Below are 26407 nucleotides of genomic sequence, written 5' to 3'. Positions count from 1 at the left end.
GAGGTGAAACAAAAGAATGAGTTGAACTGTGTGGTTTTCTCATGATATAATCGTTGCTTGAGATGGCAAATTTAGGGATCGAACAGTCAAATACAAACCTAAATAATTGCAGTGCTTTGATGGACTAAATAATCAGTCTGTCCAGTTGTGTTTGGCCCTTTTTTCTGTTCCTGAGTTTTTAAATGTCGTTGTTTTTTATTTAAAACAAATATCTGCTTTGGGGCAAGGCGTTTTGTGGTTACAAGCCTGTGTTGTGTTGTCAGTTTGACACTGTGCAGTGCTCTGGTTAAGTGAGGGAGTGGCGCTAGCTCAGGGAGTGAGGGACTTACTGCTGTGTGTGGGTGGGTGTCCCTCACCCAGACTTGCCAGTTTTACTGGAGACCAGAGGAAGATGGCATGTCAGAACTTGATGCAAGCACCTGCCACGCCCGCTCACAGGCTGCCCAAAGCCGTAGTTATGAGAAGCCAAGGTCAACATTCTGAACTGTGCAGTGAATGGGTTTTGTGTGCAGAGGTGATGGGGTCTTGGGGTGGGGTGGTATGGGGTTGCAGAGTCAAAGTGGGGAAGTGGGATGAAGGGGACTGAATCATCTCCTCCTGTGCCGTGCGATTCTATCGAAAGGGATGATCACGCAAGTGGTTGTCGAGTTGCTCCTTCTTTCCAGACGCGGATGACCTTGAAGCTGTGGAGCTTCTGCCCCGTCATCTGACTCAGAAGCTTGAGGCTTCACATCCTTTACCAGAGATCAGAGCCGAGAAATCAGCGATGATGCCTCCACTGAGGGAAGACAGAATTTGCAGAGGCCGGGCTGTGTTTAACACTGCACTTTAAGTATTATAACTTATAGGATTTGAGTTCAGAAGTATGGCTGTCTAAATGGCAGTTATACCGAGCCTTGGTGAGACCACAACTAGAATATTGCATGCAGTTTTGAACTTTGAGGAGAAATGAGGACTGGAGATCAGAGCTGAAAAATGTGTCGCTGGAAAAGCGCAGCAGGTCAGGCAGCATCCAAGGAGCAGGAGAATCGACGTTTCGGGCATGAGCCCATTCCTGAAGAAGGTCTTATGCCCGAAACATCGAATCTCCTGTTCTGTGGATGCTGCCTGATCTGCTGCACTTTTCCAGCAACACATTTTCAGCTGCAGTTTTGATCTCCCTACTTGCCACAGAGGAAGTGCAGTGAGGTGTCATTTGGCTGATAGCCGGAATGGCAGGACTGTCCTACAAGATTCGGCTGGGTCTGTATTCACTAAATTTTAAAAGAAAGAGTGGGGATCTGATTGAAACGTGTAAAATTCTAACAGGGCTGCACAGACCAGCTGAAGGGAGGATATTTTCCTCAGTTGAGGAATCTAGAATCAGTGGTCACAGTCTCAGGATACAAGATAGAATTGGGATGAGGAAAGATTTCTTCACTAAAGCTGGTCTCTACCAAGGAAGTCTGGGGAGGCTGGGTTATTGAATATATTAGAGAAAAGAATTGTTTTTTATTTTGTTTGTCAATACGAAAGGCCTCGAAGTGTATGGAGAAAAGGCAGGAATATGGCTTTGAGGTAGAGGATCAGCCATAATCCGATTGAATGGTGGGGATTAGGGGTGTAGGGGCTGGAGGAGGTGACAGAGATAGGGAGAGGGTGGGTGAGGATATGGAGGGATTTTAAAACTCGAAATGGCCCGATTAAATTATCTCAATGGCCTCTGTTGAGTGATGCCTGCCAGGCGGGACACTAAGAGAACTAGTCCTGCCCTATATTAAATGGTAATTTGGTGTCATCAGAACTGGGTGTGGTTTGAAGTGGGTGCCTACAGCGCAAATCTGGTGCTGGTGTGTGTTGGCATGGGCCTGATTGCAGGAAGAACCCTTACATTGTGCTGAGACCCCCCACCTCCTCTGCAGCGTTCGGCGGTGCTGATGCAAGTTGCAACTTGCTAGGAATAATACAGGCACAGAGGAAAGTCCCTCACGCCCCCTGCCTGATTTGTGTCTGTGCCAGCTCTTTTGAAAAAGCTCTCCAATTGCTCCCACCTCACCCTGTTATTTCCCCCTTGAGTATTTGAAGCTCCCTTCAAGTGTCTCTCCAAAATCCCTTCTGAAACTTTCCACAGCCCTTTTCAGGCAGCACATCCCAGATCCCTTGCTCTATCAAAAACAAATTCCCCTCTCCCCTTCTAATTGACCGATACGTTTTGTGAAATGTGTGATATCTGGTGGAGAAGCTCTATTTTTGACATTTGTTGCTGAAGTTAAAGACTGTTTTAGAGCATTGCTTCCTATTTCTGTTGGTCAGTCCACGGTCACTTCCTACACTGAGAGACAGACGCAGCAATGATTCCCATTCTCTCTTTTAATTCCTGTCATGACTGATGGGAGGTTAAAAGCACACCTTCACAGCTCGAAGCTGCAAACCCATACGGGGCAGAGCAGAGATGCTTGGGCTGTTTGTCCCTGATCAGCCCTTGGGACTACTCTGTGGTCACAGCAGGTGCTATGTAAATGCTGCCCTGTATCCCTTTTGAAATTTCCGCTCATCGCTCAGCTCTGGTGGGAATTTAAATGCAATAAATCAAATCTGGAATTGAATTGATTTGGAGAAGCCAGTGTTGGACTGGGGTGTACAAAGTTTAAAAATCTCACAACAGGTTATAGTCAGGAGCAAGACTCCAAAAGCTAGTGCTTCCAATTAAACCTTTTGGACTATAACCTGGTGTTAGGTAAAAACAATGACTGCAGATGCTGGAAACCAGAGTCTCCACCCTTCAGGCTCTCTGCCTCTATTCCTGATGAAGGGCTTTTGCACGAAATGTTGATTTTCCTGCTCCTCGGATGCTGCCTGAGCTGCTGTGCTCTTCCAGCACCACTCTAATCTAGACTCTGGTTTCCAGCATCTGCAGACTATAACAACAGGTTTATAGTCCAACAGGTTTAATTGGAAGCACCAACTTTTGGAGTCTTGCTTCCTTCATCACCACCTGGCTCTAACCTGGAATTTTTAACCCTGGAATTGAAAGTTAGTCTCAACGACAATGACTGTGACATCCATCATCGATTGTTGTACAAACCCTTCTGATTCACCTATGAGGCAGGAAACCTGCCTTCCTTCGCCAGTCTGGATCTACACGTGACTCCGGACTCCACAGAGGCAGGGTCGACCTTTGACTGGCCCTCTGGAATGACCCTGAGCGTGGTTCTTGGTTCCAGGGGCAATAAATGCCAGTTTGCCTGCAATGCCTGTGTCCCACGAAAGAAGCATCTTCTCTCGGGTAAAGATGGGCCATAAACGCTGGCCAGCCAATGATACCCAGGTCCCACAAATGGAAAAGAAATAAAGAAAAGACTATGTTTCAGCAGCAAGGTTCCCTCATGCCTCAGGGCTCACTCTCTGACAGCCCCGCGAGCAATATGAGGGGTAATGGTGTTTCAGGAGAGTGGCACACCTTAAGCCCGAGTTCCCGGGCACATCTGGTCAAATGAGTAAATTTCTGTCTCTGTCTCTCCCTGAGACCTTAACTTCCAATATACGTGTTGTCATAGAGACATAAAGTAAAACAGTATGGGAACCGGTCCTTCAGCGAGTTCCAATTGGTCCATATTTCCCCCCCTCAGCCCTTCCCATCCACATCCCTGCCCAAATGTTTTTAAAATGTTGCTATTGTACCTGCCTCAACCACGTTCTCTGGCAGCCCATTTCATCTGCACACCACTGTCTGTGTGAAGAAGTTGCCCATCAGGTCCTTGTCCTGTCATGTGTCCTTGATTGTAATTGCTACAGCAAGCTTGAGTGGTATAATGGCCCCTACACTTGTCTGATGTGACCTCTGATGCACTGGGTGCAGAAAACTAGCATTCCACTGGTGGTCCCCATTGTCTCCTCCACCTCACACATGACACCTGAAGCACAGTCACTTGTTACATAGGCAGTTGTGAGTGCCATGGTATGTGTAGCAAGTTACCACAAGCCATGACGCGACAGAGGTTCACCTGAATCTCCACTGGTGCTCCTGACACAGTCTTCTGTACATTGGTGAGACTCAGCGTTGGCTAGGTGACTGTTTTGCCAAGCATCTTTGCCAGGACACGTCTGAAACAGTCAGCCTGTCCTCCTGGTCACCACCCATTTCAATTCTCCCTCCCATTCCCCCTCCGATATAGAGTCATAGGGTATGATGTACAGCACAGAAACAGACCCTTTGGTCCAACTTGTCCATGCCGACCAGATATCCCAACCCAATCTAGTCCCACCTGCCAGCACCCGGCCCATATCCCTCCAAACTTTTCCTATTCATATACCCATCCAAATGCCTTTTAAATGTTGCAATTGTACCAGCCTCAATCACTTCCTCTGGCAACTCATTCCATACACGTTCCACCCTCTGTGTGAAAAAGTTGCCCCTAACGTCTCTTTTCTAGCTTTCCCCTCTCACCCTAAACTTATGCCCTCGAGTTCACCATGGTGAATCACACTACAAATTGGAGGAATAATATCTTATCTTCCACCTGGGCAGCCTCCAGCCCGGGGGACTTAATGTTGAATTCTCCGATTTCAAATGAACTTCCTAACCGTCCCGCAACTCCCTTTCCAGCCCCGCCTCCTCCCTTCCATTCCACCTATCGACCAGCCAGGTCATATCCACGATCTGTGTTCACCTATTGGCACTTCACCATTCCGCTAACCCCTCTTCCCCCAAAACCTGTGGCTCCCCCTACCCCACATCCTGAAGAAGGGTTATACCCTAAACATTTGACTTTACCACTTTGCTATCTGGCTTGCTATGCTCTTCCAGCCTCCTGATGGTCAACTTTGGATTCCAGCAGCTGCCGTTGACTTTTCTGTATGAGTGCGCAAATGGCCTGCCCTCTTTTTGACAGGCTTATCGAGCCTGGACCCTTGTTCAGAAAGCCAAATCAGCTTCACAATCTGCAGGTGTGCTTCTCGAACAGGCTGGGCCCAGTTGGTGGAACTCTCACCTCACAGTGAGGAGGCTGAATGGTTGAGTTCAGAGCCCAGAGGCTTGAATATGTAAATCTAGGCTGACACTCTGGGTGCAGAGACTCACTGAGGCTCTGTCTGCTGCCTTGGGTATGGGCACCCTGGCCATGATTCTGTGAGTGGAACTGTCTCGGGGCCGACCCTCCGACAGTGTGGTGCTCTCTTAATACCGACCCTCCGACAATGTGGTGCCCCCTCGGCACTGAGCCTCCGACAATGCGACATCCCCTTGTTGCTCAGTCTCTGACAGTGAGGCGCCCCCCCCCTCAGCACTGACCCTGCAACAGTGAGGCGCCCCCTCGGAGCTGAATTTCCAACAGCGTAGGGCTCTCTCATTGCTGACCCGCCAATAGTGCGATGCCTCCTCTGTGCTGAACCTCCAGCAAAGCTTATCTGAACTGTCTCCAATGCAGTTCCACCCTTGTAAAGTGCTTCATGTAAGCTCTGAGATTGTGGGAATTTCTACAGAAATGGGAATCTACTTGCTGTTCTTAGATGGGAGAGTGAATCGAGAAGGAGGAGGGGTAAGTGGACTTATGATAGGGCCAATGTAACACATTGATATCTGCCTTACACTTACTTAATGGCTCTAAGTCATTGAATATATTAAAGACAGAATCGACAGGTTCTTATTAGTAAGTGGATCAAAGTTTACAGAGAGAAGGCAGGAGAATGGGTTTGCAAATGACATTAGCCACAATTAAATGGCAGAACTGACTTGCTGGGCTGAATGGCCAAATTCTATTCTCTGCATTTCTTCCTCATAAATCACATAAGTTGACACTTTTCATTGTACCTCAGCCTATGTGACAGTGATAAATCAAAACTCTCTTGCTCCATGGATGAAGAATTCTTTCAAAGAGAAACAGGTACTACGCGATGGTGCAGGGTATGCATCTTGCTGGAAAACGAGACGTGACGTTGAAGGTTTCCGTCTGAGACTCATCAGGACAGAACCGCAAGAATGCCAAATCTCAAAGGAAGCAACCATTTCCCCTGCATGAGAAACGTGGTGCTGATTGGCTGGCAAGCTATTTCTGGTCAGTCGTAGAATGCATCAGGGAACCCACTCTATTAGACTGTACAAATTGTTGCTTCCTTTGAAAGTTTGAATTCTTGTGTCTGTCCTGATGAATGCAAAATGCAAAGCTATGCTGACATGTCCCTAAATGAAAAAAATCACTGTTGATCCTTATGCTGAATCCCACCATGGCATCTGGGTGAATTTAACTTCAGCTAAGTAAGTCCATCTGGAGTAAAGAGCTGGTCTTGCTGATGGTGACAAAAGCCCAGCTGGCTCATTGGTGTCTCTCAGCGAAGGGAATCTGCCCAGTCTGAGCCTACATGTGACTCCAGACCCGTACTGACATGGTCGACTTTTAAAGGCCTTGTGAAACAGCCCAACTGTGCCACTTCAAACTATGAACTGCAAAGGGATATACCCCAGTGCTCACCCTCCAGCAGCGCGGTGCTCCCTCAGTGCTGGCTGTCTGGCAGCGCCGTGCCCCCCTCAGTGCTCACCCTCCAGCAGCGCGGTGCTCCCTCAGTGCTGGCTGTCTGGCAGCGCCGTGCCCCCCTCAGTGCTCACCTTCCAGCAGCACGGTGCTCCCTCAGTGCTGACTGTCTGGCAGCGCCGTGCCCCCCTCAGCGTTCACCTTCCAGTAGCGCAGTGCCCCCCCTCAGCGCTCACCTTCCAGTAGCACAGTGCCCCCCCTCAGCCCTCACCTTCCAGTAGCGCCGTGCCCCCCCCCCAGCGCTCACCTTCCAGTAGTGCAGTGCTCCCTTGGCGATCACCCCTGTGGCAGTGTGGCACTCCCTCAGTGCTCACCGTCAGTCAGCTCTGCTTGCCCTCTGATGTCACCTACTTAGATACAGCTGAACTGTATAGTGAAATGTTTGTCCCTCTCAGTGTGGTGCTAGACTTTAATGGATTGGCTTGATGCCTTGGTTTCACCCATCATGGTTAGTTCGAGAGTAGCTACCCTTCCACTTCTGCACCTCGGCTATGATATGTCAACCTCGGGCTGGGTGTGGCACAGATTCACAGGAGTGGCCTTGGGGACGAAAGGGTTAAATATCAAGGCTCGATTACACAGGCTGGGCTTTTATTCCCTTAAATTTGGATTATCGTTTCGATAATTTTGCATGCAAGTGATTTGATCTGTTTAATCTGATGAGAGTAGAACCTTCAAACTGAAACTGAGGTGTTCAACGCTAACGACAGTAAAGCACTTCCTCAGAAATCCGGAGCCCCAACCTCCGAAAGGAATGCTGTCGCGGGCTCGGAGTGGGTGGGGTTCAATTGAGATTATAAAAACTGAGGTTTTAGCGGGTCTGGGGCCTGGGAAATGGATTGAATTTTGTATGGTTATCGTACTCGGGGATATGGAGCGAAGCCCATAGTTGAGTTCCAGATTGGCATGTTCTTGGGATGAACGGTCCGATACTTGATTCGTGTAGCTCAATGGTTTCCTCCTGTTCCTGCCAGCCCTTTGGCTTGTCCTGGCTTGCCAGTTCTTTGTGCCAAATCGCCAACGCGCCCAGTAATACCTATCAAACTGCTTTTTGTGTGTGTGCACGCACGCGTGCGCAGCCCCCAGACTTTAGAAACCTCAGAAGAGTGCAGAAATGCTGTGTGTTTGGTGTCTTTTTTTTCCAGTCCAGAAGGTCTTTTGGAATCCAGCTTTAAAGTGTGAGGGGCAGCGGAGGTGGAGGGTGGTGACGGTGGGAAGCTGGGCTCCTCGAGCTGGTTATTAAGGTTAACTTAAAATGGCTGACTCACCAACCACATATATCTGGTCGGGGCTGTTCAGGGACAAACGGGACCTTAAAGTAAGCTCCCAGTATAATCTGAAGCAAAACCACGGGATTTTGATAATTACTAGGTGGAAAGTCAGCTGGCGATGTCTGTCTCCAAATGTATGCTTTCCTGTGAAGGGTTGGGCAGTATCTTTAGACAGAGGGGGCCCTGTGAAACTCTGTATATGTGTGTGACTGTGTATTTTCCCTTCATTTTAACAGTTAGAAAAATTTTTTTAAAACTCCCTAATGGAAGAAGCTGAACAGGCTATTTGCTGGTCCTTGCGTAGTTTTTTTTCTCTAAGCTTCCTCTGCTTGCAAGTTATTGCTGTGTTGGTGCATGACGCAACCCATTATAATACTCTCATCGTATGAGGAAGTGGTGCTAATGCACTGATCGATCACCTTAACCATTTGTATAGCATATAACATCGCTGTTGTAAAAAAAACGGAAGTGAGTTTGAATTTCATCAACATGTATAATTCTTCTAAATGGAGAGAGCCAACTTGGATCTATCCAGCTCCCCTCAACGTGGCAAAGCGAGTTATAGCCAGTAAAATACTTGAAGGATAATCACTGTTGTCATGTTGCACTGATTTGAATACAGGTTGTTCTGCTATAATGCGCGTTTCATTAATGCAAATTCGCTATAACATAATTGGCAAATTGGGGACACTGTTTCTAAAGCGCAAAGTTTTGAAGCGTATATTGGTTATGAGGCGATTCCGGCCCCATTAGTTTAAATGGTGCTGCTATTAGGTGATTTATTTATATGACGCGGGATTGCACAAGAACGGAACTACTGAGTTATAGCAGAACCTGACTATACCATTCTCCTGCTGGCAAAAAGTGCTAAGGAGGATCGGCCAGGCTTGAGGAACTACCATTGTGCTGTTCCTCTTGCTTGAGGGACTTTGATGACGAGCTTCCCAATTAGTCGAGGCTGGCTGTGCACAAAGGGTAACGGTGGATATGTAATCTGAGAATCCCGTCAGTGCTGGAAAGAGGCCCTTTGGCCCTTCAAGTCTGCACCTACCCTCCGAAGAACATCTCAGGCAGACACAGTGTCAGTCCCCCAACCTATCTCCATAATCCTGCATTTCCCATGGCTAATCCACCTAGCTTGCACATCCCCTGGACACTACGAGACAATTTAGCATGGTCAATCTGTCTATCCTGCGTGTCCCGGTACACTGAGACAATTTACCATGGTTAATCCGCCTAAACTACACATCCCTACACTCTACAGGGGAATTTAGCATGGGCAGTCCACCCTAACCTGCACATCTTTGGACTATGGAAGGAAAACAGAGCATCCGAAGGAAACCCATGCCGTTATTGGGAAAACCTCCGTACAGACAGTCGCTCAAGGCTGGAAGTGATCCTGGCTCCCTAGTGCTGTGAGGCAGCAGTGCTAACTACTGAGCCACTGTGCCGCCCCAATGCATTTGCATTTCCATTTCCCATGGACACTGGCTGGATTCCTCACAGTCCGGATTCCTCACAGTCCTTCACAGCCGGTGGTGACCTTTTACAGTGGCAGTAGTCTCTTAATGCAGGAAAATGGGGAGCCAGTTCACAGCAAGCTCCTGTAAGCAGCAATATATGATCCATCACTGTGATGTGGCATGTGAATATCGGACCCAGGCCGCTGATGATGGACAGAGGCCCCTCTGGCAATGCAGCACTCCCACAGTGCTGGCGCTCGGGGGTTGTTCTTGATGCTCGGTTCTCTAGAGTCAGGACTCAAACCCAGAATCTTGTGCCACAGAAATGTGCAATACTGCTCATGGCCAAGAACCATGGGATTACAGCATGACTGGGGAATCAGGTATGTCTGATTCATTCTCCCAGTCGAGCTGAATTCTGTTACTGGCTAACTCCAGCACCAGGACTCAAACTTTCAACTTAACTGGTGTTCCTGGTCAGTGACCGGGAGCAGGGTATTTGGTAGTACCACGATTGATCTCAGCACCTTCTTTAACCTCGATGCACCTACAGCAGCCTTTGCCTCCTGTTCTACTTTGTCTTTGCAACTTCCTGTTTTGCTGAGAGCCCCAGTCTCGCCAAGCCGGCACAACAGGGAGATGGTTTGATTAATTTGCGTTTTGCACCCCCCATTTGCTAAGCAGCCACCCCTTTGCAATCTGACAGTCCCAAATTAACATTCTGTTCTTCCATGGGATGTGGGCAGCGCTGGCAAGGCCATTTGCTGACCATCCTGAAGGTGATGGTGATCTGCTTTCTTGAGCTCCTTTGGCCCAGGCGTTGTCAGTAAGCCCCTGGGACTGGTGGCCCCCTCTGGTTGTCCTCCAATTTAGACCTTTTAGTGTTTCGCTGTTTGGCATGACAGAATAGCGCAATCGGGCCACTTTAGAGGAGCCAATAATGTCGTATGTGGGCCTGGAGTCAGACCCCATGAGGACGGCATATTTCATTCCCCATTAGTGAACCCAGCGGGCTTTTACGACAATCTGATGGTTGTCATGTCACCGTCACAGAGACTAATTTCCAATTCCAGATTTTATTCATCGAATTTAATTTCCACCAGGGGACAGTGACAGGGTTTCAACCCACGTCCTTTAGAGCATTAGCCTGGGACTCCTAATTAATAGTCCAGTAGCATTACCACAACACCACTCTTTATTCACAATATCTCCTGCTCCTTTCCTCCAGGGCAGGGGAGCTTTGCATGTTCATGCCAGGGAACGATAGACCAGTGAGCCTGATGTCGGTGGTGGGACAGTTGTTCGAGGGACTCCTAAGGGATAGGATGTACATGTATTTGGAAAGGCAGGGACTGATTAGGGATAGTCAACATGGCTTTGTGTGTGGGAAATCATGTCTCTCAAACTTGATTGAGTTTTTTGAAGAAGTAACAAAGAGATTGATGCGGGCAGAGCGGTAGATGTGATCTATATGGACTTCAGTAAGGCGTTCGTCAAGGTTCCCCATGGGAGACTGGTGAGCAAGGCTAGATCTCACGGAATACAGGGAGAACTAGCCATTTGGATACAGAACTGGCTCAAAGGTAGAAGACAGAGGGTGGTGGTGGAGGGTTGTTTTTCAGACTGGAGGCCTGTGACCAGTGGAGTGCCACAAGGATCGGTGCTGGGCCCTCTGCTTTCCATCATTTATATAAATGATTTGGATGCGAGCATAAGAGGCATAGTTAGTAAGTTTGCAGATGACACCAAAATTGGAGGTGTAGTGGACAGCGAAGAAGGTTACCTCAGATTACAACAGGGTCTTGATCAGATGAGCCAATAGGCTGAGAAATGGCAGATGGAGTTTAATTCAGATAAAAGTGAGGTGCTGCATTTTGGGAAACCAAATCTTAGCAGGACTTATACACTTAATGGTAAGGTCCTGGGGAGTGTTGCTGAACAAAGAGACCTTGGAGTGCAGGTTCATAGCTCCTTGAAAGTGGAGTCGCAGGTAGATAGGACAGTGAAGGAGGCGTTTGGTATGCTTTCCTTTATTGGTCAGAGTATTGAGTATTGGAGTTCGGAGGTTATGTTGTGGCTGTACAGGACAGTGGTTAGGCCACTGTTGGAATATTGCATGCAGTTCTGGTCTCCTTCCTATCGGAAAGATGATGTGAAACTTGAAAGGTTTCAGAAAGGATTTATAAAGATGTTGCCAGGGTTGGAGGATTTGAGCTACAGGGAGAGGCTGAACAGGCTGGGGCTGTTTTCTCTGGAGCGTCGGAGGCTGAGAGGTGACCTTCTGGAGGTTTATAAAATCATGAGGGGCATGGATAGGTCCTTTTCCTGGGCTGGGGGAGTCCAGTACTAGAGGGCATAGGTTTAGAGTGAGAGAGGAAAGATATAAAAGAGACCTAAGAGACAATTTTTTCGCACAGAGGGTGGTACGTGTATGGAATGAGCTGCTAGAGGAAGTGGTGGAGGCTGGTACAATGACAGCATTTAAAAGGCATCTCAATAGGTATATGAATAGGAAGGGTATGGAGGGATATGTGTCGGGTGCTGGCAGGTGGGACTAGATTGGGTTGGGATATCTGGTCGGCATGGACAGGTTGGACTGAAGGGCCTGTTTCCATGCTGTACATCTCTATGACTCTATGTAGTCTCTTCTTTCTTGGCATGTGCTGCTGTTCACTGATGACAGGGACCGGATGCTTGATTGTGCTCTGTTCCGTTGTGTTGGTGAAACAGACCCAGAGGCCCAGGAGCTCCGGATAGGGACTCAAAACTAATTAGTGGACGTGACATTGAGGTTCCAGCTGTGTATTTTATTTCTCCAATATTCTCTCCCCGCCTCTTCCTCTTACACCGTGAATCAAGAAGCACAATTCAGGATCTTGATCAATTCAGAGAGCGGGAGAGGAAATGGATCTGGGAAAAAATTAATCCTCAAAGGGCCACTCTTGCAACATTTAAAGTTTATTTTTGTACTGTAGACCTCGCAATGGTTTAAAGTTCAGATCAAGCCAAGTCTCTTTTATAATGCCTTCTCCTGGGACTGTATGGCAACAGTTTCAGTCCCCTTATCTGAGGAAGGTATACCAGCATTGGAGGCAGTCCAGAGAAGGTTTAGTCATAGAGTCATACAGCACAGAAACGGATCTTTGGCCCCAACTTGTGCATGCTGATCAAATTTCCCAAAGTAAATCCAGTCTTGCTTGGCCCATATCCCTCTCAACCTTTCCTATCCACGTACCTGTCCAAACATCTTTTAAACGTCGCAACTGTCACTGAATCTATCGCTTCCTCGGGCAGCTAATTCCATACACTCACCACCCTCTGCATGAAAAGGTTGCCCCTGAACTGCCTTTTTAAATCTTTCTCTTCTCACCTTATAAAATATGCTCTCTCCTCTTGAAATCCCCTATCCTCTGGAAAAGATCTTTGCTCTGCAACTGATCTATGCCCCTCATGATTCACAAACCTCCGTAAGGTCACCCCCGCAACCTCCTACGCCCCAATGACAAATATCCCACTCTATCCAGCCTCTCTTTATCACTCAAACCCTCCATTCCTGGCAACATCCTGATAAGTCTTTTCTGAACCCTCTCCAGTTTAAAAATATCCTTCCGATAGGAGATCGGAACTGTATATAATATTCCAAAAATGGCCTCACCAGCATGTACAACCACAAATGATGTCTCAACACTTGTACTCAACGGTTAAGCAATTGAAACAAGTTGGATCCTTAAGGTAGATGCAGAGCGATTATTTCCCCTGGTGGGAGAGAGGAGGGCATAATCTCAGAATAAGGGTCACAAATTTAAGACAGAGATGAGGAATTTCTTCGCAGGCTCACTACCTGCAGAGGGTTTTCCAAGGCTGGGTTGTTAAGTAGATTCAAGGCTGAGGTTGACAGACTTGAAATCGGGAAAGGATTCAGAGATTACCGCAGCAAAACAGGGAAGTTAAGTTGAGGGTGATCACGTCAGCTATGATCTCATTGAATGACAGAGCAGACTTGATGGGCCGAATGATCTAATTCTGCTCCTCCAGCTTGTCTTGTTTGATAGATATCCAATTAAATAGTATTGCCCGTGTAAGCACTTTATTTAATTATGTAGAAGTGGGTCTAGGAGGTGGGAGGTTAGGCCAGAGATCAGCAGCCAGTCAGGTTCTGGCCATTCTCATCTCTGCATCAGAGTTACAAAATTTGAGCACCAATTGAAGCTGATATTAGGAGGGTCAGCACTGAGGGAGCGCGGCTCTGTCGGAGGGTCAGCGCTGAGGGAGCGCGGCTCTGTCGGAGGGTCAGCGCTGAGGGAGCGCGGCTCTGTCGGAGGGTCAGCGCTGAGGGAGCGCGGCTCTGTCGGAGGGTCAGCGCTGAGGGAGCGCGGCTCTGTCGGAGGGTCAGCGCTGAGGGAGCGCGGCTCTGTCGGAGGGTCAGCGCTGAGGGAGCGCGGCTCTGTCGGAGGGTCAGCGCTGAGGGAGCGCGGCTCTGTCGGAGGGTCAGCGCTGAGGGAGCGCGGCTCTGTCGGAGGGTCAGCGCTGAGGGAGCGCGGCTCTGTCGGAGGGTCAGCGCTGAGGGAGCGCGGCTCTGTCGGAGGGTCAGCGCTGAGGGAGCGCGGCTCTGTCGGAGGGTCAGCGCTGAGGGAGCGCGGCTCTGTCGGAGGGTCAGCGCTGAGGGAGCGCGGCGCTGTCGGAGGGTCAGCGCTGAGGGAGCGCCGCACAGCTGGAGGTTCAGCGCTGAGGGAGGGAGCGCGGCGATGTTGGAGTGTCAGCGCTGTCGGAGGGTCAGTGCTGAGGGAGCGCGGCACAGCTGGAGGGTCAGTGCTGAGGGAGGGAACGTGGCACTGTCGGAGGGTCGTACTGAGGGAGCGCGGCACAGCTGGAGGGTCAGCGCTGAGGGAGCGCGGCACAGCTGGAGGGTCAGCGCTGAGGGAGGGAGCGCGGCGCTGTCGGAGTGTCAGCGCTGAGGGAGCGCCGCGCTGTCGGAGGGTCAGCCCTGAGGGAGCGCGGCACTGTTAAAGGGCCAGCACTGAGGAAGCGGCACACAGCTGGAGGTTCAGCGCTGAGGGAGCGCCGCGCTGTCGGAGGGTCAGCGCTGTTGGAGGGTCAGCACTGAGGAAGCGGCACACAGCTGGAGGTTCAGCACTGAGGGAGGGAGTGAGGCGCTGTTGGAGGGTCAGCCCTGAGGGAGCGCGGCGCTGTTAAAGGGTAAGCCCTGAGGGAGCGCGGCGCTGTCGGATGGTCAGCGCTGAGAGAGCACGGCGTTATGGGGGGGGGGGGGGGGGGGGGGGAGTGCGGCGCTGTCGGAGGGGCAGCGCTGAGGGAGCGCGGCGCTATGGGGGGTGCGAGGCACTATCGGAGGGTCAGCACTGAGGTAGCGCGGCGCTATCGGAGGGTCAGTGGGTGAGAGGGTGCTGAACTTTTGAAGTTGCTGTCTTCCAGATGAGATATTTATCTTCTAAAGCTGTTGTGCAAGATCCCACAGCTGCTGTAGGAAGAAAAGTGGGAGTGTAAGGAGCCTCCTGGGTTTCCTGGTATCAATGTTTATCTCACAAGCAACATCTCTGAAACAAGTCCTCTGATTATTATCATGTTGCAATCATTCCCACTATAAGAATATGGTCGTTGAGGGGTGGCAAGTCAATGGGCAATGTTACAGAAATACAAGTTCCTCCTTGTGTGGAGAGTTTTAGCAGCGTTCTGCCATTTTCCTTTTACTGTTCTCTTCACCCTGCTGCTGTGTCAGAGCTTTCTGTCCCTGGGCACCTCTGCCGTTAGTTCCACTTGCCTGAATCTAGTCAGTGCTTTTGCTGGTTCCTGCTTACACATAAGGGACCCTGAGCCTCTCCCCAACCGATGGCTTTCCCAGTCACTGCTGCTGGATTGGACGCACTATCTGTCAGGAAACTCGAGACCCTATTGGGAAAGGCTCAACAATCCTTGCATGGGATATGGACGTTGCTAGCAAGGACAGCATTAGTTGTTCCTGTCCCTAGTTGCCCTTTGAACTGAGTATCCTGCTCGGGGTCATTTTAGAGGGAAATTGGTGTTGACTCCTAATCAGTCAGGGATAGCAATAACTCCCTCACATCCCATTGCAGAATGAAGCAGAGAATCAGGAAAGGGAGAATGGATCTGATTTGAAGTCGTTCCATTGAATGTATGGAAGGATTTTTTAAATATAAAATTTAGACTCCGCTTTTTTTCTTTCCTGGAGTGATACAGCATGGAAACTAGTCCCACCTACCCGCGCTTGGTCTATATCCCTCCAAACATTTCTTATTCATGGACTTATCCGAACGTCTTTTTGAACATTTAACTATACCCACATCCAGACTTGAGCCACCCTGTGTAAAACAAACAAACAAAATTGTCCTTCATGTCTTTCTAAAATCTTCCTCCTCTCACTTTAAATATATGCCCCCAGTCTTAAAATCCCCCATCCTAGGGGAAAGGCAATTGCCATTCACCTTATCAATGTCCCTCGTGATTTTATACACCTCTATAAAGTCACCCCCTCAACCGTCTCCAGTCCAATGGAAAATGTCCCGAAGCCTGTTCAACCTGTCCTTGTAACTTAAACCTTCCATTCCTGGCAACATCCTGGTAAATCTCTTCTGAACCCTCTCCAGCTTGATAATATTCTGCCGTGGTACTGCTGGTGAGGCTGCCATTTGTTGCCCGGCCTGAGACCCGGGTTCAATTCCCGACTCAGGCGACAGACTGTGTGGAGTTTGCACGTTCTCCCCGTGTCTGCGTGGGTTTCCTCCGGGTGCTCCGGTTTCCTCCCGCAGTCCAAAGATGTGCAGGTCAGGTGAATTGGCCATGCTAAATTGCCCGTACTGTTAGGTAAGGGGTAATGTAGGGGCATGGGTGGGTTGAGCTTCGGCGGGTCGGTGTGGACTTGTTGGGCCGAAGGGCCTGTTTCCACACTGTAAGTAATCTAATCTAACCTAATCTATCTGGAGTCACTAGTTGCTCTCGAGCTGAACGACTTGAGGCAATTCAGAGGGCATTCAGAGTTATTGTTGCCTGCCTGGAGTCACGTGTGGGGCCTAGAGCAGGTATGGACAGCCGATGTCCTTTCCCCAAAAGTGATCCCTTTGGGGTTTTTAATGACAGTCAATGACGGTTGTCACTGTGACCTTGAAATTACGTAGTTGTGCCTGCACCATCCAGTCCGAGGGCAAAAGTCCATGTTTGGTACATAAGGAAGAGATTGCATGTGTGCGTGCTGGGGTGGGGACTGGATGAGTGGGGCTTGGTGATTGTTATGGTTTGGAGACGCCGGTGTTAGGACTGGGGTGTGCAAAGTTAAAAATCACCCAACACCAGGTTATAGTCCAACAGGTTTAATTGGAAGCACTAGCTTTCGGAGCACTGCTGCTTCATCAGGTGGTTGTGATTTTTAACTTTGGCGATTGTGTGAGCTTGAAGGAAGGGGGGCCAGGTGTTGGTGGATGGGCTTGCAGTTGGCATGGCAAGAACTGGAGAAAATTGGACAGACCATAAAGCCAAGTCGTTGGAGGAGCGGTGGTGAATGTCTAATAAACAATACATTCTACCTGGGACCCTGACAATCCAAGGCTTGAGAGCGAAAGCTTGACTTGTCACTGCCTGCAGCGAATGTTGTCAAACCTGCAACTCCCCTCCACCCACAATCGGCTCAGTCTGCGCTCTATCAGTTTCGACTTCTGCAATTATTGTGTCCACAATTTCAGCTACGACTTCCTCATCATTATTGGTATCAAAACCTCTATTAAAAGTTTGGATATAAATAGGTCACTGAGTAGGCGGGGAGCTGAGTTGTAAGTCGCAACTGCCTGCTATAGCAACCCGACTCTTCCGAATTAAAGAGGAAAGGAATATATCGTTTTAATGTTGGGTTTTTTAATGCCAGTGGGAGAAATGCTGCCCTGGTTACCCGTAGGGAGCTCGCAGAGGGTTAAAAGCACTTCTCTGAGCTTTATGGACGCGACCCTGAGGCGTGGGTGTAGCAGTCATACTTTCAGAGGTGGGGAACTGGTCTAGTCAAATTACTTAGAGAACTGCCAGGACAGAGTCGAGAGAGAGGGAGGAAAATACGAGTAGATTCCTTGGTAGATCTGTTGGCATTTGAAGAAGTCCATTCTTCAAGCTTTGAAGAGGAAGGTAAGAAAAAGGTGCCAATAATTCCGGCCCCTTGCAATTGCGTGTTATAAACATGGGGAAGTGGTGAGCCAGCGAGTGCAGTGTTGCCAGCGAGGGAACTTTATATACCAGCTCCTGGATCGAGGCGCTGAAGGGTGTATTTGCAGAGCCATTTTGGAAGGTGTGTGTGTGTGTGTGTCTGTGCGGCACTGCGTCGTACTGTTAACCTGTCTGCAGTGTCGGCAGGTTTGTACTAGCTGAGCCGGAGCAAATGAATGTCGTAGCGTTTGAAAGGCAAAAAGAAACTGTTCAGCTTGTGTGTTCGGTGTCCAAGACAGGTTTGGACTCATGACCATTTGCTTCCTTTTGCAAATATAATTGTCAAGGACAAACTACTGAGCGCTAAAGTGTTCGTTAATAAAACTGTAAAAGGCTGAGCTCTGGACCCTTCACTGGGTGGTTTTGTAACCTTAAAAAAAAATTGGAATTTGGGTCATTGCCATTTTGACTGTTCTAGATTATAGCTGCTGTGTCTGGGCCATATGAAGTAGGAACCTGCATCACATTGCAAGTAAAAATGTGCTCTCTGGTAGCAAATTCATTTTTTAAAAATGTCCCTCTAATCTCTCAGACTTTGACTTGTACAGCCATTAATTGCTGCCATGTATCATGTATGTCTGTCTGTCTCTCTCTCTCTCTCTCTCTCTCTCTCTCTCTCTCTCTCTCTCTCTCTCTCTCTCTCTCTCTCTCTCTCTCTCTCTCTCTCTCTCTCTCTCTCTCTCTCTCTCCACCCCCTCCCGTCTTTGTTTGTGCCTCCCAGCTTGTGTTTCTATATTAATATCTCATGCCTATATACAGGTGTGGTCTCTGTCTCTGGCTACCTGTGTGTTTTTGTGTGTGTACATGCTCACACCTCAGGTCAGAATGAGGGTCTCGGCTATCTTCTCTCTCCCACTGGGGAGTTCTCTGGGTCATCTACCTCTGCTTCTATTGTAGACCAGTTGAGAAAGATTGATTGCTTTGAGTGGTCAGCAACTATTTTTGCCTTGTATCAGGCCATGGACAGAATGGCGGAAGGCGAGCTCAATGGAGCTGATTGATTAGATTAGATTCCCTACAGTATGGAAACGAGCCATTCGGCTCAATAAGTCCAGACTGACCCTCCGAAGAGCAACCCACCCAGACCCCTGACTAATGCCCCTAACACTATGGGCAATTTAGCATGACCAATTCACCTGTCCTGCGTTTCTTTTGGACTGTGGGAGGAAACCTGTGCACCCGGAGGAAACCCACGCAGACATGGGGGGGAGAATGTGCAAACTCCACACGGACAGTTGCCCGAGATGGGAATCCAACCCGGGTCTCTGGTGCTGTGAGGCAGCGGTGCTAACCACTGAGCCGCCGTGCCGCCCTAAAGACATTGTAGGGATGTCATGGAGATTGGCTACAGACGTTTATCTTTAGAAGTGAGAGTGGGTTTGAGGCCTGTATGATGTTTCGTCTGAGAAGTTGGCTTCCTTTAAATGCTGGCTACGCCATCAGTTTGTGTTAAGCGAATGGATGAAAGGCATAGCACAAAAGAAATACTAACGCTTTTAATACACAAAAACAGATTGTTACCTTAAGCAGCAGTGAATTCTAAGTATCCTCCTCCCTTTGCTTAAAGAAATGGTGCCTCATCCGGGTCCTAAGTAACCTGTTTGTTATCTTGTGTTTGGGCCCTTGATGTGCCTCATCTCTCCCACCTGCCTCAACTCTCCCAGCCAGGAGGAACCGTCTTTCTTGCATCGTCCCTGTGTTGAGCCCTGTCAGAATTTTGTCTGCTTCAGTGAAATTACCCTGTCATTGATAAACTCTGGAGAATACAGGGCCAATCTCCTTAAACTCCCCTCCAAAACCATGCCGCCATCCCAGGGATTGAATTGGTGAATTTTAGATGCATGCCCTCTGTTGTGAGTATATCCTCCCTTAGGTAAGGCCAAATTGTGCACCATACTACAGGTCCCACTGAGAGCATATACAATCGCGGTAAAACATCTTTACTTGTGTACACAAATCCTCACACAGCAGTGATCATGGCTGTGACTGGGATTACATTACATTACTTACGGTGTGGAAACAGGCCCTTCGGCCCAACAAATCCACACCGACCAGCTGAAGTGCAGCCCACCTTTACCTAACACTACGGACAATTTAGCGTGGCCAATTCACCTGTCCTGCACATCTTTGTGACTGTGGGAGGAAACCGGAGCACCCGGAGGAATCCCACGCAGACACGGGGAGAGTGTGCAAACTCCACACAGTCAGTCGCCTGAGGCGGGAATTGAACCCGGGTCTTTGGCGCTGTGAGGCAGCAGTGCTAACCACTGTGCCGCCCAGTGTGCCGGTCTGTATAGAATTGGTCAGTGTTCCCGCTCCATACCGGTGTGGAATGCTTCGAGGTCTGCTTTGTAGCCGCATGCTAAGGAGGAGTTGAGTACTTGGGGCAACTGGGAGTTTATAGAATCTCGACAGTGTGAAAACAGGTCATTCAGCCCTTCAAGTCCACATTGATCCCACCCAGACCCAAACCTTTATCTTTTCCCTGTAACCCTGCATTCCTGAGGGCTAATCCACCTAACCTACACACCTTTGGACTGTGGGGATAAACCAGGGACCTGGGGTGAATGTGCAAACACAAGCAGTCACCTGAGGCTGGAATCGAACCCCGTGTCCCTGGCTCTGGTCAGTGCTAACCACTGAGGTACTGTGCTAACCCAAGTCACACAGTGCAGGCCAAAGACCAGCAAGAGTATGTCCTTTCATAGGCCAGGACGGCGGGGATGATGTGTGGAGAGGGCAAGAGGAGATCAGCACTGTTCAAAGGTTTACAAAACAACTGAGTGCTGTGTGCAAGTGGAACATTAGCATAAATATGGAGCTCCCACTTCACTATGAAGAATAGGCTGATGTCTCTGGTTTACTCTGAGCTTTTTCTTTAAAACTCCAAACATACCTCTCAGAATTGAAATAATATTTTATTACCTCCACTGAAATGTAAGGAAGTGTGCCGTCCTTATTTTCATTATCTGTTTGACCAGGCTGTCTGAGTCAGGGGTGCAAGGAGCTCTGTGCGTTCTGCAAGTTGGGCATGTTTGTGTGCGAGTGGTTCAGTCACTTGGAAACCATACTGATAGTAATGAGCTGAGACGAGGCACGAGGCCTTAAGTTGAGTTTTGGACAGGATGTTGAGGCATCAGTCGCTGTATGAGAGGCAGTAATTTGCACGTGCCCCATTCTGGTGCACTCTTGTTGTTGATGGCATGTTTCTGGACTTGAGTCTCTAACCTAGGCTTGTGGTCCAGCCGGTATTGAGGCGCTGACTGTCAGCTGTATCAGGTATTCAGGCAAACATCTAATTGAGACCCTCGCCTGTGGACTGCAGCCCACAGTGTGACCTTAGAGATTGGGGAGCGCTGCCAGTGACTGAAAAATTGAACAATCCCTCTTCGCATGTGTGATGTCTCGTTGCCCACAATGATGGTTGTGTGTGCCTACCTAAGTTGCAGAAAACAAGGGGTTATCTGTAAACTTCATTTTTGATAAATCCAATACCCTCTCTAGTGCAGCACTGATCTTCTGATGGTGCAGCGCTCCCTGAACGCTGACCCTCTGATGCAACGCTGACTCTCCGATAGCACGGCCCTCCCAGACCGCTGACTCTCCGATAGCGCGGCCCTCCCAGACCGCTGACCCTCCAATGGCGCGGCCCTCCCAGACCGCTGACCCTCCAATGGCGCGGCTCTCCCAGACCGCTGACCCTCCAATGGCGCGGCCCTCCCAGACCGCTGACCCTCCGATAGCGTGGCCCTCCCAGACTGCTGACCCTCTGACAGTGCCCGTTCCCTTGGTATATCTACTGGGAATATCAGCCTGGATTCTTGTGATCAGATTCAGGAATGGGACTTGAACATGTTGACTGAGGAGAGAGAGCTGCACTCACTGAGCACTGGATGACACCGTTGATCCTGCTGTTGTCTTGATACTTTAATATTTCAGTGAATACTGTAACGGTCTTGATCTGTTCCGCTTGCTTAGGTATGCCCTTAGCCGATGACTTTGCAGACTCATGCTTTTACTGTGGTCTTGAAAGGGGCTTTTAAAACCTCAAGGCTATTTAATCTATGGGCCAAAGAAAATCCAGTGTTGCTGTGACTGCTATTGCTTTGGTCACCACCCCCTGGGTTGAGAGTGACCTAGTTTTGTTTTCTGGGGATGGTGAGTGTGTTGTATCACATGCAGCACCATTTGGAGAAGCCTAATTAATCCCCCCAGCGTCACTGGAATATCAACTGATTGCTTGTCAATCGGGGGCAGGAAGTGCAGTGTCAGCACAGGCTAGCAATTGATGCCAATACAGTAAGCAATGCAAGATTTCCATAAACTAGCTGAGGGCCTTTGAGGTTTCAGCTTCCTAAAAAAAAATAAAAAGGCATTGTGGTTTGATGGCTGTAATTGGTCCCCGGCCTCTGATTAAGTTGGAGCCCTGATCGTTCCAACGTCTTTTTTTTTAAACAAAGTAAAGTAAAATCACACGGTATCAACTTCTCAGAGGCGAGCACTTTGGGTAGAAGATTGCTAGCCCTTCAGGAAACTGCTCCTTCTGCCCGGAGCGGGCTAAAAGACAGCTGTTTGTACCTGTGCTAGATGTTGTTGGGGCAGCACTGTGGAGCTGCGTGCGTGCATCATATGCCACAGGGCAGAGCCTGTCCCCTTGATGCAAGAGATGCCGTGGTAGGGAATAGCGAGGGTGGTCCCAGCTGGCAGGATAGGTGGTCTTATCTTTCGTGAGCCAGGCACTCTTCGCCCTCCAAATCTGGCATTTTTGGACATTTACAAAGCACTTGCTTAGCTGTGCTCTTTCACCCTCCCTTTTATATTTTGGATGGATGCAACTCTTGCTGACAAGGTTGCCCAGTCCTTAATTGCCCCTCAGTGTCCTGCTCAGCCCATTTCAGAGGCAGCTAAGAGTTGACCCCTTTGCTGTGGGGTCTGGAGTCGCATGCAGGACTGGACCGGGTCCGGACTGCAGATTTCCGTCCCTGTTACTGAATCCCCGTGTGGGTCTTTACCTCAATTGACCATGGTTTGTCACGATCACCATCCCTGCGGCTTTCAATTTCAGACTTTATTCATTAAGTTTAAACTCCTCCAGGTGCCGTGGTAGCATTTGGACCTGTGTCCCTCAAAGCATTTAGGCCAGGTTTCTGGGATACCGGTCCCAGTAATGTCACCACGACGTCAAAATCCCTTCTCTCCTGCAATCAGACAGGCCTCAGATTCCAAGTTACAGGAGAATACTTGGGGACGGATGCCAGGTTTGGTGAGGGAGTTGCATAGCAGAATTGCCTGGAAAGGGTGGGTGAGGCTAATTTTACAAAGGCTGCCGTGTGCAAAGCTAGCATCAAATGGGCTGAGTCGTCACCTTTGCGCGAATGGATTTCTTCTGAAGTGCCAGACTAATGGAGTCAATGTGATAAGAGTAGGGGCAATTGGTGCTGAACTGATTGGCCTCTGTGAGGGATAATACATGCACGGCACCACAAAGTCAAAGCACTGGGAGGAGATGAGAGAAACCAGAAACCATTGATGATGTGATGATGTGCAAACTCACCAGTTTTGTGATTTTAAAATCCTGCCGATTGCGACTGGGAGAAGGAGACTGAGAGAGAGCAGGAAGTTGTAAGTCATGAGATTCTGAGCACGGGGCGAGGCATCCTTTATGTCTGTATTGTAGGGAAGGATGATGCATTTGGGGAATCATTGAGAAACAAAGTGTTGCTTAGAAATAAAAGATCACAGCGAGGAAGCAATGGGAGCTGAGTGTAAAGACTACAGGGGAGAGGGTGATCTTTATCCAGTGAATAGGATTTGACCTGTCCAGTTCCACTGTGATCAGATGGGTCAGATTGGGCAGATGTACAAATCCTATCATGCAGTTGGATGGGGGAGCTTAAATGCTAATAAATTTTGCTTGCTTTCCTGGCAGTAGTGTCTCGAAACTTCTCTCACTACAGTGTTAAAATAATTTATAGATATTGGGAAAAGTGAAGAAATCCTTTACTATTGCTGGAGTGTAGTTTAATCTTTGGATAAGTATGATAGAAATGACCTTTCTCTATTGCAGTCTCCCTTGCCTGGGCTCTTTTGCCCATGCTCGCCAACTCTCGCACTCACCCTCTCCCTTTTATTCTCTCATACGCGCGCTCTCTCTCATACGCGCGCTCTCTCTCATGCGCTCGCGCTCTCTCTCTCTCTCTCTCTCTCTCCCTTGCATTCTCTCATCCTCTCTCGTTCTCTCATTCTCTATATTCTATTCAGGTTTTCTCTGTCTTTCACTCTCTCACTCACTCTTGCCCCTGTAACGCCTCGGGTCCCCCGACTCTACAGCTTCCCTGTCTCCAGGCCTCCCCACCCCCTTCTCCAGCATCCTCCTAGCTTTCCTGTATGATCCCTCTGCTGTTGTTGCTTCGGTTATGTAATTTCCTGATTTATATTTGTGGTTAATCACTCCTGTGATTTCTCTCTCAATATGTCTTGTTCCACCACATGTTGTCGGGATATGACTGAACACCTCAGAAAGCTGAACTGCATGCAGAATGCCTCAACCTATTTTCTTAGAATGACTTGAAACCTGAAATCCAGTAACTATTTGAGATGTCTGTCTGACAACATAACTATCAGACTAAAATGGGCAGACTAGCCTTTAGGGTGGGTGTGTGGCATTGTACTGTTGGACATCACTTGCTGTAGGACGGCAACTTACAACCATCCACTATCGTCAACCAACTAAAGCAATGCCAAGGTTAGTTGAAGTGTAGAGTTTGATGGCTGGATCACGCAAGGAAATCAGACAAGTGGTGTGAGCCTAGGTCAAAGAAGTTGGTTTTAAAGAGTGTTTTAAAGGGAGAGAGAGAGAGAGAGAGATATTTCAGGAGGGAATTCCAGAAACTGGTCCTCAGGCAGCTAGATACACAGCTGTCAATGTCAAAACATAATGGCAGGGTTATGGTGGACGGGTGGGTGAGTGGAGGCCAGGCTACCAAGAGATCAGCCATGATCTTAATGAATGGCGAAGCAAGCTGAAGGAGCCAGATGGCTTATTCCTGCTCCTGTTTTTTAAGTTCTTATGATTGGAATCGAGGGATGCTCAAGAACCACAGATATAACTGAATCCCAAGCTCCAACAAAGCATTTTTGTGTATCTGTACTTCTCGTTTCACTACCCTGATGAAGGGCTTATGCCCAAAATGTCGACTCTCCCGCTTCTCGGATACTGTCTGATCCCCGCTGTGCTTTTCCAGCATCGCACTTTTCCACTCTGTTTCACTATCTGGTCAATCTTCAGGAGATGCTACACTGAGAATTTGAAAGCATTGTGTATCCTCACAATCTTTGTCAAATTTCCTTTGAGTGATTTGAGGATATTGAATGTTGTGCTTTTTCAACTTGGATAACAGATACCAGTGTCTGCTACATGTTGTGTCTGTGCTGTCTCTTCCCCAGTGCAATCTAAAACTGATAAGAGCCCTGCTCACTCACCTCTGAGCCCTGTATCTTCGTCAACCTCTAATTGTTTGAATAGCTCTCACTCCCATGCACACCCATGTCACAATGTCTCATACTCCTAATAATTCAGTTAAATTTACCACATCTTCGGCATGGTACCTTTTCAAATCAATGTTTTCTCACCACTGCTCATCAGAACCTTTTTCTCCTGCTATTTCACCTCGTGGAACCTTGATGAAATCTGAAATAAAAGCAGAGTGTGCAGGTCTGGCATTATCTGTGGAGAGAGAAAAACAGAGTTAACGTTTTGAATCCAGTATGACTATTCTTGCTGTGAAGAAGAGCCATATCATATGTCAACAAGGTAGAATCCGTGCCCCCTCCCCTTCGGTCCTCATCTTCCACCCCATCAATCTCCAGATACAACACATCATCTTCTGCCATTTTTGCTCCATACAGTCAGACCCCACCACCAGAGATCTATTTCCCTCCCCACCCCTATCAGCATTCTGCAGAGACCATTCCCTCCATGGCTCCCTCGTTAGATCCACGCCCCCACCCCCAACCCAGCCTTCACTCCCGGCACCTTCCCTTGCCACTGCAAGAGGTGTAAAACCTGTGCTCATCCAAGGCCCCAAAGGATCCTTCCACGTCTGGCAGAGATTTTCCTGCACGTCCAAACACCTCATCTGCTGTGTTCATTGCTCTCGATGTGGTCTCCTCTACGTCGGAGAGACGTAGGGCACCAACGTGAGGGCACCAACTCACCAACCCCACCGCCCTATGGCCAACCATTTCAACTCCCTCTCCCACACCATCAAGGGCTTGCAAGACCTGGGCCACCTCCACCATCAAATCCTAGCCACCAAAATCCTGGATGAAGAATGCCTCATCTTCCGCCTTGGGACCCTGCAACCACACAGCATCAGCATTGATTTCGCCAGTTCCCTCATATTCCCCCCCCCCCCCCCCCCCCCCCCCCCAAATCACCTCATCTCAGATCCAACCTTCCAACTCTGCACCGCCCCCTTGAACTGTCCATCTTCCTTCCTACCTATCTGCTCTAACCTATCACCATCACCCCCCCTGCCTTCCTATTTATCTCTCAGCCCTCTTCCTCCCACATTCCCGATGAAGGGTTTATACCTGAAATGTTGACTGTCCTGCTCCTCGGATGCTGCCTGACCTGCTGTGCTTTTCTAGCGCCACATTTTTCGACACTGATCCCCAGCATCTGCAGTCCTCACTTTCTCCATGTGGATGCTCCTCCAAGGGGCATGGCAGTGCAGGATCTAATTCTGGGAAATGAAGTCAGTCAGGTGTTTGAGGTGACAGCGGCAGGTGCATTTTAGTGATTTTTTTAAGTACAGTTTAGATTTGTTATGGAAAATGAGAAAGGTAGTCTGTTTTTTAAAAAAAAACAAAATGGCTTTGCCATTGTGTAAAGCAGCTGAAAAATGTATTGCTGAAAAAGTGCAGCAGGGTCAGGCAGCATCCAAGG

General features: G+C 48.8%; 1 protein-coding gene across 3 annotated transcripts in view; it reads left to right on the top strand.

Moving 5' to 3' along the window:
• Positions 1-26407, top strand: part of LOC132805639 (zinc finger and BTB domain-containing protein 7B-like) — a 91534-nt gene that overhangs the window by 28881 nt on the left and 36246 nt on the right. The window contains exon 1 of one of the 3 annotated variants that reach the window (XM_060820827.1): positions 17121-17379. The exons of the other annotated variants lie outside the window; for them this stretch is intronic. The gene's annotated coding sequence lies outside the window, so the exon portion shown is untranslated. Of the gene's footprint in view, positions 1-17120; positions 17380-26407 lie in introns of those variants that run through there. 3 annotated transcript variants of the gene reach the window in all.

This window comes from Hemiscyllium ocellatum, chromosome 50 (genome assembly GCF_020745735.1).
Source record: "Hemiscyllium ocellatum isolate sHemOce1 chromosome 50, sHemOce1.pat.X.cur, whole genome shotgun sequence".
In the NCBI taxonomy this organism is placed as follows: Eukaryota; Metazoa; Chordata; class Chondrichthyes; order Orectolobiformes; family Hemiscylliidae; genus Hemiscyllium; species Hemiscyllium ocellatum.
The sequence above is the reverse complement of the archived record's forward strand: the minus strand, read 5'-3'. Positions and strand labels throughout refer to the sequence as shown.